Source organism: Bombina bombina, chromosome 2 (assembly GCF_027579735.1).
Source record: "Bombina bombina isolate aBomBom1 chromosome 2, aBomBom1.pri, whole genome shotgun sequence".
In the NCBI taxonomy this organism is placed as follows: domain Eukaryota; kingdom Metazoa; phylum Chordata; class Amphibia; order Anura; family Bombinatoridae; genus Bombina; species Bombina bombina.
The window spans coordinates 86125345-86140472 of record NC_069500.1 but is presented as its reverse complement, the minus strand read 5'-3'; the positions used below and the strand labels follow the sequence as shown (position 1 = coordinate 86140472).

The window sequence follows — 15128 nt, the reverse complement described above, 5'->3', positions numbered from 1 at the left end:
ATTTCAAAAATAATAAAATAAATTTAAAAAGATATGCATTATTAGATATGCATTATTAGGTACTGGGAGACAGCCTCCAGTACCAAAGATGGCCACTATTAGTGGGAGGGGTGGGGTTAGAGAGCTATTTGTGAGGATCAGGGAGGGGGGGAGGATTGAGGAGGATCACTATATAAAACTGCATCCTGGCAGACTTTCTGCCGGTAAGTAAGAGGTGGTGACAAGTGTGGTGGGGGGGGGGGGGGTGAGGGAGGACAAAGCACTGTTTGGGAAGGATCTGGGAGGGATCAGACAGGGATCAGGAGGTGGGAGGTGTCAACTGGAAGGTAATCTCTATGCTACAGCTAAAATTAATGTTACAAGCTACCTGATTAACCCCTTCATTGTGAGGAATAATTGAAGTCTGGTGCGCAGCTGCAATTAGCAGCGTTCTAATTACCAAAAAATAATGGCAAAGCCACATATGTCTACTATTTCTGAACAAATCCCAGTGAATATTTTACCATCATTTTTGTCAACATTGCACAAAGCGGTATTTAAATAATTTCACTGAGAAACCCAAAGTTTGTAAAAAAGTTTACGATTTTTTTGTTTAATTTTTTTTATTATTATACTTTATTTATGAAGCACCAACATACAGTATTCCGCAGCGCTGTCCATGGGTACAATTCATTTAAATAAAACAATGATATAAAACTGAGAAAGATGTTAAAGAAAAGTTAGATGAGGGAAATGTTGTTAGGTAAGTGAAATTAATTTATTATTGAGTTGGGTGGTAGGCTTCTCTGAACAGCTAAGTCTTCAGGGAGCATTTAAAGAAAGAAGGATTAGGGAAAAGCCTGACAGCATGAGGGAGAGTGTTCCAGAGGGTAGGTGCTGCACGACAGAAGTCCTGCAGTCTAGCATAGGAAGAGGTGATAGTCGAGGATGCAAGGAGCAGGTCATTGTTAGATCTTAGTGGGCGGGCTGGAGTATACTTGTTTATTAGAGAGGATAGGTAGAGGGGAGAGGCTTTGGTGAGAGCTTTGTATGTAAGGGTGAGAATTTTGAATTTAATTCTGCTGTGAATGGGGAGCCAACGAAGGGACTCGCAGAGAGGTGCAGCAGATACAGAGCGACAGGAAAGGTGGATTAGCCTGGCAGAGGCATTTAGGATGGATTGAAGGGGGGAGAGGTGGGAAAGAGTGAGGCCAGTAAGTAGGTTATTGCAGTAGTCAAGTCCGGAAATAACAAGGGGGTGGATTATTTGCTTTGTGGTGTTAATGCTCAGAAAAGGGCAAATCTTTTAAATATTGTGTAGATGGTTGCGGCAGGATGTAGAAAACGATTGGATGTGGGGACGAAGAATAGATTTGAGTCAAGTGTAACTCTGAGGCAGCGGACTTGGGCGATGGGGAAATGGTGATGCCGTCAACAGGGATAGATAAATCAGAAGTCGGTGTAGAGCTTGGGGGGGATAAGAAGGAGCTCAGTCTTGGACATGTTAATCTGTAGGTGGTGAGAGGCCATCCAGGAAAAAATTCCATATAAGCAGTCGCTGACATGAGAAAGGACAGAGGGAGAGCAGGAGTGGAGAGGTAGATCTGGGTGTCATCAGCATAGAGGTGACATTTGAAGCCATAACTGTTGATAAGTTTACCCAGTGAAGAAGTATAAATGGAGAAGAGTAGAGGACCCAGAACAGATCCTTGAGGTACTCCAACAGACAGAGGCATTGGAGAGGAGGAGTTACCAGCAAATGACACAGAAAAAGACCTGTGAGAAAGACAGGAGTGAATCCAGGAAAGAGCAGTGTCACTGAGGCCAAAAGAGCTAAGGGTCTGTAGGAGGAGGGGGTGCTCAACTGTGTTGAAGGAAGTTGAGAGGTCAAGCAAGATGAGTATAGAGTAGTGGCCATTACTTTTAGCAGAGAGAAGTTCGTTAGTAACCTTGGTAAGGGCAGTCTCAGTTAAGTGTTTGGGGTGGAATCCAGATTGCAGGGGGTCAAGCAAGGAGTTGGTGGACAGGAAGTGGGTTAGGTGATTATAAACTAGTTTTTCAAGGAGTTTTGATGTTAGTGGAAGCAGTGATATGGGGCGGTAGCTTTTAGGAGAATTAGGGTCGAGGGAGGGTTTTTTGAGTATGGGAGTAACTTTTGCGTGTTTGAAAGAAGATGGGAATGAGCCGGTAGAGAGAGATAGGTTGAAGATGTGATTAAGAGCAGGAGTGAGGTTGGAAGACAGGGAGGGTATTAGATGGGAAGGGATAGGGTTGAGCGGGCAGGTAGTGAGGCGTGAGGAAGATAGTAAGGAAGAAACTTCATTCTCAGTGGCCGGATGGAAGATGCAGACGGGGGCAGAGGGAGTAACTGAGCCTGTTTTTTTAATATTGCAGGTTGATGTTGGGATGTTGCTTTGGATAGTACGTGTTTTGTTTAAAAAAGTAGTCTGCCAGGTCTTCAGCACTATAGACAGACGGGAGAGAGTTAAAGATGGAGAACAGTCGTTTAGGGTTTGAGGAAAGAGTAGATATGAGAGAAGAGAAGTAAGTTTGCTTGGCTAAGTGAAGGGCAGAAGTGTATGAACGAAGAATAAACTTATAGTGTATGAAATCAGGTTTAGACTGAGTTTTCCTCCAGACATGCTCAGCAGTACGGGAGCATTTTTGCAAATAGCATGTTTGCTGAGAGTGCCAGAGCTGCAACTGACGGCCCAATATTTTGCGCAGTCAGAGAGGGGCAAGTGTGTCTAGTGCAGAGGAGAGAGTTTTGTTATAGTGGGCTGTTGCAAGATCAGAGCAGGTTATAGTGGAAGTGTAAGGGAAGAGATCTTGAATGATTTTTGAAAATTGGAGCGGATCCACAGCATGTAGATTTCTACAGGTGCGGGGGCGGGATGGAGAAGTGAGTTTAGCTGTTGCATTAATATTATAGGTGATCAGGTGATGGTCTGAAATGGGAAAAGGGCGACAGGTGAGGTCAGATATAGAACAGAGGTAGGAAAATACCAGTTCGATGGAGTGTCCATCACGATGAGTAGGCAATAGGGTGGATTGTGAGAGACCGAAGGAGTATGTGAGTGAAAGAAGTTTAAAGGTAGCAGGGGCAGATGAGTTGTCAATCGGAATGTTGGAAGTCCCCAAGAATTAGGGTTGGTATATTTGTAGAGAGAAAGTGAGGAAGCCAGGCAGCAAAGTTGCCAAGTAAATGGGAGGTCGGTCCAAGAGGGCGATAGATGACTGCCACTTTGAGGAATAGGGCGTAGAACAGGCGAATACAGTGGACTTCAATGGAGGAGAAAGAGAGAGATGGTATTGGAGGTAGGTACTGATAAGTGCAGGAGGGGGAGAGCAGAATCCCAACACCGCCGCCACATTTCACTTAAAATGATTGCATTTTACTGTGAAATGGTGGCATGAAATATACCAAAATGAGTTTAGATCACATGTTTTCAAACCTGTCCTCAGGCCTCCCTAACAGGCCACATTTTGTGGATATCTGAACTAGAGCACAGGTGAAACAATCAACTGATTAGTAAAGTATTTTACCTGCTCTCATCCAAGGTAAACCAGTGGCCTAGATCAATACCTTGGGTTGTCTACTTAAAAACATATATATATATATTAGGAAGCACATGTGCGCATGCATGAAATTCGTCAGATCCTAGGGAGCGTACTTCTAACCTGTATGTCTCTTATCTAATAAAGCTTTGGTTTGTACTGGCTATTAAGGACTCAGTCTTCTTTTCTCCAGGAAAAAAAATATATATAGTTTTGTCAGGTAAATAAAAAAATTATCATGTTCTCTGAAATCCCCGGTAGCGAAGGGGATAAAGGGATAGAAAGGTCAAAATTAAAATGTGCATTTCAATTTTAAATAGAAGCATTTTTGCAATACACTTCCATTAGCAAAAATGCTTCTTGCAAAAGTAATAACTGCTTTTCAGCAGCATATGCACATATTCTCTTGGGCCGTGCACCAGTATTCAAGCTCAGAGAGCTACCGGTGGTATTATTGTGCCTGTGAAGACTTCATTTGTGTCATACAAGCAACTGCTGACTCTCTGAGAAGGTGTAATGTTTGAATAATGGTACACAGACACTCACAGGATATGTGAGTATGACGCTATGAAGTATGGAAACAGTAATAGCTTTCACTAGGAATATTTTTGCTAATGGATGTATGTTGCAAAAATGCTTCTATTTAAAATTAAAACATCCATGCACATTTCAATGTTTCCCTTTATATCCCTTTAAGATGTGGGTTCCCGCTTTAGACTTTGCTCTGGGGCCCATTGAGGTCTAGTTACGCCCCTGCATGTTTTAGAGAAAAAAATACTACTCCTTTTTTAAAAATTTTAATTTTTATAATACATTTGTTTTGTATGCAGTTCTACATATTTATTGGTTATTTACAAACCTGGTAGATAAATTAAAATTACTTAATTGAGCAGAATTAATACTAAACCACCTTAAGGTAAGATTAAAGGGAGGGCTTCCGCACATGTGTATCACTATCTATGTATGGACACAGCGTTGTGATTGGCTAGCAATGCTCCTTTTGTTCACAGGGAAAATGTGAAAAAAACAAACATCATTTATCAAAACAAAATTGCATAGTTTATTGCAGTTTCATTCAGCTTCCAACTTCTATTTAATGTCCCTTTAAAAGGGAAAATATCAAATATTCAGATTTCAATTATAGTAATGTTGGCAAAATAACCAAAGTACTTTGCAAATGTACGTTACTCTTTTTTAACATACATTAAACATTTAATGGGATATAAAACCCAAAAAATGTTCTTATGTGATTCAGAGCATAACATTTTTAAAAAGTTTCCAATTTACTTCTATTATTAAATTTCTGAATCATGAAAAAAAAAATTTGGACTTCATATCCCATAAATACAGTGTGTATATATATATTTTTAAAGCATCAAAATTAAAGTTTCATGATTCATATAGAGCATGCATTTTTTTCAGTGTACTTCTATTATCACCTTTAATTTATTTTCTTGGTATCTTTTATTGAAAAGTATACCTAAGTAGACTCGGGAGCAGCAATGCTTTGTTAGTGATTGGTGGCTATGCACATATAGCTTTTGTCATTGGCTCAGCACATATGTTCAACAAGGTCCCAGAGTGCATTGCTGCTCTGGAGCTGACTTTGCAGGAGTTAAAGGGACATGAAATCCAAAATATGTATTTCATGATTCAGATAGAGAATTTCTTTATTAAACAACATTCCAATGTACTTCTATTTAATTTGCTTCATTCTTCAGATATCCTTTGTTGAATAACAATGCAGATGGGTGAGCCAATCACAGATGGCATCTATGTGCAGCCACAAATCAGCAGCTACTGAGACTATCTAGATCTGCTTTTCAACAAAGGATATCAATATAATGAAGCAAATTAGGTAATAAAAGTAAATTGGAAAGTTGTTTAAAATTGTATTTTCTATCTGAATCATAAAAGAAAATATTTGGGTTTCATATTCCTTTAAATACACTGTATTATGCAAGTAATAGTGCAATAATAAAATAATAAATAAAATAATAAAATACAGGGAGTATTCCTTTTTGCAATTTTATTCCGTTTTAACATCACTATACTAAGCTGCAGCTTCCCTAGATTAACTACATGTTACACAGTAATAATTTATATCAGAAGCTAGTTTACATCAGGTCATAGTTAGTCACAATTATCTTAAGTAAGATAAAGATATTTTTCAAGGGTTAGATCCCTTGCATCTTTTTGATTTGCTAAACTTAAAAATAATATAATGGCAGTATTAACCCTTTCCTGCTGGGGCTTATTTGTAAACAAATATGTAAAAAATTTAAATCACACAATTGTTCATGTGATCACGTGATTTCAATGATGGGCTTGGGTTAGGGGGGAGTGGCTATGACGCTAGTCATGCCCTCCAGCCCGCAATCCCAGTTAGGAAGCCATTATGGCTTCAGTACGGCCAAATGGCTAGGACGTTCCATGCCATCCTAATGGTGCTAAAGCCCAGCGCAGTTATGACGGCATGGAACATCCTAACGGAGGGAAGGGGTTAACAGCATTTTTGTGTAAAATAAAGTGCTTTCCCTCACTCCTACAAATGCCAGGAAGCTAATTCTGTAACCTAGGCTTCATTTTCTTCAAAATGCTGCAAATTGTCAAAACCAGCTGTTGCTTTTCAGCATTTTTATGGACTTACTAGGGAGCATTAAATAAACATACTTTTATGATTTGTATATCCCTTTTAAAGGACAGACAAGTCCAAAAAAAACTTTTTTTCAAATAGGGCATGTAATTTTAAACAACTTACCAATTTACTTTATCACCCAGTTTACTTTGTTCTCTTGGTATTCTTAGTTGAAAGCTAAACCTAGGAGTTTCATATGCTAATTTCTTAGCCCTTGAAGGCCGCCTCTAATCTAAATGCATTTTGATAGTTTTTCACCACTAGAGGGCATTAGTTCATGTGTTTCATATAGATAACATTGAGCTCATGCACGTGAATTTACTGTGGAGTCAGCTCTGATTGGCTAAAATGCAAGTCTGTCAAAAGAACTGAAATAAGGAGGCAGTTTACTGAGGCTTAGATACAATGAAATTACAGAGGTAAAATGTGTATAATTGTAACTGTGTTGGTTATGCAAAACTGGGGAATTGGTAATTAAGGGATTATCTATCTTTTAAAACAACAAAAATTCTGGTGTTGACTGTCCCTTTAAATACCTGTTGCAGGTTGTTTGCAATGCTGTACTTACTTGCTCACACTAGGTCACCCTGCCACACCTCTGACATCTGTACTGGTTTGACAGAATTTTGCTGGTAAGTATGTACTGCTTTATATAACCCACTGGTGATTTTTATTTATAGGGGAGATACCAACCATTTAATTTGAAAGATTTTTTTTATGTCATTTTCTTGGCATTTCGTAATCTCTGAACTTCACATATGATTTTATAAAGGTTTGTTTTCAATACATCACCTAATACAGCAACTCATTTTCCTACAGTTCTAATATGGCACTTTATTTAGTGTGTATCATTTTTATTACTGATTTGCCACCAAAAAAAAATGTTTGTTAGTTTTCAGACAGGAATATGTGTGCAGGACAACCATGTACTATTTTATAACCTGCTAACTTAAAGGGACAGTCTAGGCCAAAATAAACTTTCATATTTCAGATAGAGCATGTCATTTTAAACAATTTTCCAATTTACTTTTATCACCAATTTTGCTTTGTTCTCTTGGTATTCTTAGTTGAAAGCTTAACCTAGGAGGTTCATATGCTAATTTCTTAGACCTTGAAGCCCACCTCTTTCAGATTGCATTTTAACAGTTTTTCACAACTAGAGGGTGTTAGTTCACGTATTTCGTATAGCTAACACTGTGCTCATGCACGAGAAGTTATCTGGGAGCAGGCACTGATTGGCTAGACTGCAAGTCTGTCAATAGAACTGAAAAAAGGGGCAGTTTACAGAGGCTTAGATACAAGATAATTACAGAGTTTAAAAGTATATTATTATAACTGTGTTAGTTATGCAAATCTGGGAAATGGGTAATAAAGGGATTATCTATCTTTTAAAACAATAAAAATTCTGGTGTAGACTGTCCCTTTAAGCATTCTCACAGGCCAAACAAGGAGGAAAGCACACCTATGTACTGACATATCATACAGGCTGGGTTGTGCCTATTGAAGCGCTTAACTCTTTTGAGGCTGGAGAATAAATTGTTGTCTTATAGACAAGCTGAAACCTGTAAACCATAAGCAGGTTTGTTGGTGTTCATCAGCTTTTACAGAGAGTAAATTTACACATAGTTCCCAGCATAAACTGACTGACTGCCTACCTGTTATTAACCTCTTAACTACTGAATCAAATTTGGATGTTTAGATTATATATCTCATAAAAGACAAAATGTATATGCATTTAACTAAGCCTTTTAGCAAGAAAGTGAAACAATGTATCTCAACATAACCAATACAGAGCTCTGAACTAATGAGCTTACAATCTAATTAGCACAACTGTCAAGAATAGGAAAGTTTTGGGTTAGCTATATATAACTAAGCACTAGAGCAATTTGTATTTGTTTCATAAATGTGTCATGTGACTATGTTTGTCATAAAACCCCAGTGTTCTATTGTGTTTGGAGCTTCCAAAAAAAGCCCCAAAGTATCTTCATAAAAAGTGGTGTAAACTGAGAATGAGCGGCTGTTTGTACAGTTTTAAGTAGCAGTTCTACAGTGGGTAGAGAAATTTCATATTAGCTTTGCTCTGATCTATTGAGACAGTAATGCAAACACCCACACACATAAAGACAATGTATTGTTTTAGCAACAAAAATCATTATATTAACATTTTACTATTGTACTATACCCCTCACTATCAATGGTTAACTTAGTATTCCCATGTCCTGAAAGGTTATAATTTGCCTAAATATCTTGTTTCTTTTCTTTTCGACTCATTTGGCAGTCCGTGTGCATTCAAATAGCAGTGAAAAGAGTCACAGCCAGTGGGAGAGCAGCTGGAGGAGGGATATTTGTAAAGGACCCTAGCACTACAGCAGGCATTTCCCTTACCTGAGGTCACATGACCCCGGCCAGACCCTCCCTAAGATCTTACTAGCCAGTTTTTGCTTCATTTTCCCATAGAGCACAGAGGTGAGCACAAGTCTGTGTTAATGTCTGAGTGCACCAGGAGAACAACAGGTAACTGAAAGTTGACAAACAAGTTTGTCAAGTGTGACACAGCAAGGAGGAAGCCATTTGTGAGGATGGAATGAACACACCTGGTATTCAAGCACACGTTAGGATTTTGCAATGGGAGTGAAGGATCTAGGGCTTGTCTGAGTTTTATTTCTGTAAAGGAAGAAAGAAGGGGACGAGAACGGTGCAGAAAGCTTTAAAAAGTCACATCTGTTAACAGGTAAGAACACACTGGTTTTGTTTTAGTGCTTTGTTAGTTTATTTCCACCCTCTGATCCTAATTGTATACTCAGTTCATTCACCTGGGGCAGAGCAGAGGATGTGTCTCCTTCCTGTGTCTATATAAATGATTTGTTACATCTGTAATACAAATCTGATAGCTGATCCCATTGTGATATGAATACTGTGTATAATCATAAACGTGTGGTTTGTTGAACTGTAGGTGAGCTACAAAGGGTTAACCATACACTTGGTTATTTACAGTGTATTATCCCTTATTGTAATGGATTGCTTTTACCAGGTACTAGAACAGGATATATCTATCAGCACAGACATCTTACTGATTTGTGCTTCAATTGTTTACAAACTCCTAATATACAGTGCAGTAAGTTATGGATGAGGTTATTAAATGTAGGGAATTATTTTGGTTAATAACAGTGCTGTAAATAATATATTATATAATATATAATATATATATATATATATATATATATATATATATATATATATATATATATATATATATATATATTTAACAAGTTAGATAGAAAGAGCTCTACCAAATCTATCTAACTTGTTAAATATAGATTTTTGGATTGCCAGCACATAACTTAATACCCATAAATAATCTGAGTGCCCCCTAGCCATAGTAATATATATATATATATATATATATATATATATATATATATATATATATATATATATATATATATATATATAATTTTTCAGTAAAATATATTCTCTTAAAATTGTCTTTTAATTGTCAGACCAATCAGACCAGATCATGTTTGATATAAATTACTGTGTGTATGTATATATATATGTGTATGTATGTGTATGTGTGTATATATATATATATATATATATATATATATATATATATATATATATATATATATATATATATATATATAAAATTTCAGTAAAATATATTCTCTTAAAATTGTCTTTTAATTGTCAGACCAATAAATGTTTAATGATATAAATTACTGTGTGTGACATACATTTTTGTGAACAGCTTTTTCGTATTTAAAAAAAAAAAAAAATATATATATATATATATATAATGTATGTATCACATAGATGAGTCATGTATTTGTCTGTCTATCGAACTTTTAATATTAACCACAATCTTACATTTCGTGTCAAATGTTTTTGTATAAAAGTGTATATACCAGAGAAATCTAATAGGTCATATGAAACCTAGGAAGTCTTTAATTTACAGCCATTGAAATTCCCACTTTGTCATTCTAATATATAGACCAGTGCTGTCAATTGTCATTTCTGTTTATACAAATATGTAGCTTTGTGTTATATTTTACACAAATCATCTTACAGAGGTAGACTTCGCTTTTGAATAGAAAAATAAAATAAAAAAATACCAACCTGAGTTGTAAGTGGCCTGAAAGGTGTTTGTATCAATCTATATATATATATATATATATTTGGGGTACAAAATAAATATTGTGCACATAGGTGGGTAAAATAAAAATTCATAAACCAGCTATATATTCATAAGAGCTATATATGTTTTTAAACAATATTTGTGCCAGATATACCGTTCAGATGCCTGGGATTCCTGTGTGTGTTTTTAAATCACTTTGTGTAATAAAAGGCAACCGAATAAAAATAAATCACTTCCATCATTTTCTTATTTTAATTTTATTTTATTAAAAATGAAAATAGTTGTATATTACATTACATTTGATATAAGCCATTTATGCTACAAATATAAACTATAAAAATATATCTGTGCTTATGAATTACACACTTATAGCAATGATTTGACTATTAATATTAATAATATTTTAATCTACTTTTTTCTTCAAAACCCACAGTTTACGACGTGTTGTACTATATAAATTAGATGCCAGTTTGGTTAGATTTGCTTAAAGGGATATGAAACCCACATTTTTTCTTTCATGATTCAGATAGAGCATGCAATTTTAAACAACTTTCTAATTTACTTCTATTATCAATTTTACTGATTCTCTTTGTTTGAAAAAGCAGGAAAATTAGCTTAGGAGCCAGAATTTTTTTGGTTCAACACCCTTGGTAGCGCTTGCTGATTGGTGGCTACCAGGGCCGGATTTACATCTCAGGTGCCTGTAGGCACAAAAACCTGAAGCGCCCCCCCCCCACCCCCCCACCCCCCCTAGAAAAAAGTGGAAAAAATGAGGACTTTTTTTTATTATTATTTAGGACAACTAAAAATAAATATTAGATGTAAAATTACATTTTCCCTTTTATGGAGATACACAAATACACACACCAATTGCAATATTTGTTGTAATGGAAGCTACACCAAAAATCAATATTCACTTGACTCAAATGGCCATACAATTTCTATTATGTATAACAAAAACAAATCATGTTAAACTTTTAATGCAAAATATTCTAAAGAAAACCCTATTTAAAGGGACATCAAATGTGACAGTTTGCTGGGCATTTTATTATTGCACTAGTGCTTGCAGAGAAGTGTGTTAGCCTCTTGCAAAAGAGTTAAACACATAGTCAATGTCAGTTCTGAGACAGCAATACACATCTGTGCAGACCCAGATGGGCTCATAGGACATGTTTATTGACAAGCCATTAGTGTATTGCTTTTCTGGAGATGACTTTGACTATGTGCTTAACATTTTGTTGGAGTCAAACACAGTTTTGTGTAAACAATAGCAATATTAAAACTAGCAGCATGCAAGCTCATCACCATCAACAACCTGTGCAGCCAGTGGAAGAAAATATAAAATGTAGGGAAAAAAATCTTGTAAACTCTGATATTTTTGGTACAAACACACACAGATGTTACATTTATTTTGTTCTGAAATATAAATATCATATGATGTTGCTCTCAAAGGAAAACATGGAATGTTGTAGATTATATGTAATCCAGGGGTCAACAAATGTGTTTAAAATTAGAATTTAGAAATTCAATGGGAGGGGTTTAGTTTTAATCTTTGCCCCTCTCTCCTTCATGGCTCCCTCAACTGCTGTAACATATTCCCAATGAAACACTCGACTTTGTAGGCACCTGGCAGCACAATTCTTACTAAAATAAATGCCCTCATAAAAAAAAAAAAAAAAAAAAAAAAAAAAAAAAAAAATTTTTTTTTTTTTTTTTTTTTTTTTTATTATTGACAGGCAGGCGCCCCTCACTGCAAGGCGCCTGTAGGCACATGCCTACTGTGCCTAATGGGAAATCCGGCCCTGGTGGCTACATTTAGCAACCGATCAGCATGCGCTTACCCAGAGTGCTGAACCAAAAATGGGATAGCTCCTAATCCTTGCATTCCTGCCTTTCAAATAAAGATACCAAAAGAGCAAAGACAAATTGATAATCGGAGTAAATTAGAACGTTTCTTCAAATTGAATGTTCTATCTTTATCATGAAATATTTTTTCTTGGGATTAATATCCCTTTAATGAAATTTTGTTGTTCGTTTCATTTTCTGAAGGATGATATCTGTTACACTTTTACTGTTGTAATAGGTGATTAGCAATAGATAATAAAGATACAGTAAACCCTGTGAGATTTTTATATAAAATTATGCATAATGAAATGACGATGCAATATTTTCATTATTTATTTTGCTCCCTTTTCATGTAATTTAGCTCTGAAAATTTGAGCAAATTTGTAATTCTTAGAATTTGAAATGCACCTGCTGACTTCTCAAGGCTAGCAGTGTTACATATATGTCCCTAAATTGCTTTATCAGATAACAACTGCAAAACAAAACATTTCATTTTATAACTTTAAAACAGTGGTTAGTCTTGTTGTCTGCAGACTAGAACCCAGATTGGCTCCTTGAAATAAACAAATTGTGGGTGGAGTCTGCCTATTGAAAAATAATTGCCGTAAAAAGGATGTTAATTTGTTTTAAAAATGTTAAGACTTGACATTTTCAAAACTTGTCACTGAAATGTCACCTACATCCGCTCTCTGCAGTTTAAAGTAAATCGACCTGCCAACCTCATTTAAGGGACTAGTTCAGTATCAGATTTTAGAAAAAAAAATTCTAATACACTTGTATTAAAGGTACAGGAAAGTAAAAATTAAACTTTGATTTAGACAGAGCATGTCATTATTAAGACACTTTTTAAAAAATTTACTTCCTTTCAAAAAATGTTTTCTATCCTTTGCTGAAAAACACATGTAAATATACTTAGCAACAGTTGTGTCCTACTGGGAGCTAATTGATGGCTACACACATTTTGTTTCTTGTTATTGGCTCACCAGGTGTGTTCAGCTAGCTCCTAATAGTGCACTAGAGCTTTGGAGCTGACTTTAACTATGTGTTTAAACCCTTTGCAAAAGTGTAATAATAAACTCACTTTTATATCCCTTTAACTGTGCTACAATAATTTTTGATAAATCATGTGCACATTAATATAAATGGACATTTGCCAATTTGTATATTTCTTGCATCATTTCAACCTTCCAGATCAGTGCTATTGTGTTTCCAAAGTCTTGTCTATTCAATGCAACACATAAAAAAAAATTAACTCTTTGAAAATAATAGAAAGTGCTCACTGGCTGATAGAGAAACCTCCTATAGCTCTTTATAGGAGCATTTAAACTTTTCTTTTAATTTATTTTACCCCTAGCACATTTAAAAAACAAAAAAATAACAAACCTGACTTTAAAATCAAAATTTACAAATTTTTATTTATGAGAAATTAAATATATCCACTTGGCTTTCTCATATCCTTTCATAAATTGAAAAGGCACCACATCGCGATTTATACATTCACATTTCCTGCAAATGGTGGTGGTGGGGGGGGTCTTTGTATAAAACCAACTGGAGTAAGCTGCTATTAATTTAGTGATGTTCCAGAGAAAATAATCATGCACTGATATGCCACAACTACTTCTGTCAGTATTATTTTAAAAATGAAATTGTCCTTTAGTATGTTTTTCCTCTTAAAGGGATATGAAACCCAAATGTTAAAGCACTTGAAATTTATGCAACGTAGCTGTAAAAAGCTGACTAGAAAATATCACCTGAACATCTCTATCTAAAAAAGGAAGAAATTTTACCTCAAAATGGCCTAAGTATTTACAACCCACTGTAAAGACTTTAATCAACCAATGAGGACGCTTGTCCCAGGATTTAAAATGGAGTGTGCATCTTGTATGTGCAGGCACAGTCATGTTATTTTCGTATTCAGTTTAATGAGGTTTATTATGAAATCTCATGAGATCACCGCAAAGCAATGCTTAGTACTGCTGGCTTTTTTTCTATTCTTTTCAACTTCCAGTTGGACAGCAGCTGAAGTATAACTGTTCACAGAGGTCTTACTCTGGTGAGTTGAATAAATTGTGAGGTAAAATATCTTTCTTTTTTACATATAAATGTTCAGGTGATATTTTCATGTCTGCTTTTTTACAGTTTTGCTGCATCACTTTCAAGGGATTTAGCATAGAATTATGTAGAATTATGTCCCTTTAAGGGTTGTGAAAGTGCAAAAACAGAAAATGTGTTGGAACATTTTATTATTGCACTGTTGCTTGCATATAACTATGTGTTTAACTCCTGCAAAGGCAGCTCCAGAGCAGCAATGCAACAGTGGATCTTGATGGACATCTGTTGAGCTAATGAGGCGAACGTGTGTGTAGTCACCGATCGGCAGCTAGCTCACAGTAGTGCATTGCTGCTAATCAGCCTACTTAGTTATGCTTTTAAACAAAGCAAGTAAATCTAATAATAAAATAAAAAAGGTACATGAAATGTAACATCAAACATTCTATTTCTAAGGGCGCCTTGTTCACCTCTCCTAGTGTGCGTATGTTTTCTTTCCTCGGTGTGCATTTTTTTTAATACCTGGCTAATGTTTGCACAAACAATTTGCTTTTTTTTTTTTTTCTTTCTATCCGATTAATCAGATAATTATCAGCTGATTAAGCGGATAGAAAAAAAAAGTAATAAATACAAATTTTTTTTTGTACACTACCATGTGCTGGAGTTTGAGTGAAGCAGCTGGTGCTGTACAACTGACCAACTAATTGCAGACCACGTAATCGATAATTGGATTAGTTGACGACTATTTTTATGATGAATCTTACTGATTTAGTTGTTGCAGCCCTACAATAAACGTAGTCTCATTCTGTTTAATGTAACCGTTTTCACCCAGAATGGCAAACAACTGAGCATACGAATAGGAGCTGTTCTGTTGGGAATAACAAGAGTTTTCGGTATAGTTTTAAACAACGTGGGCTAAAT

At 35.7% G+C, this 15128-nt stretch overlaps 1 protein-coding gene across 1 annotated transcript in view; it reads left to right on the top strand.

Moving 5' to 3' along the window:
- The first annotated feature begins 8582 nt into the window (after nt 1-8582).
- The window catches only part of LOC128648464 (phospholipid-transporting ATPase IC-like), a 144467-nt gene continuing 137921 nt past the window's right edge, over nt 8583-15128 (top strand). The window contains 1 exon segment of the mRNA XM_053701148.1: nt 8583-8906. The gene's annotated coding sequence lies outside the window, so the exon portion shown is untranslated.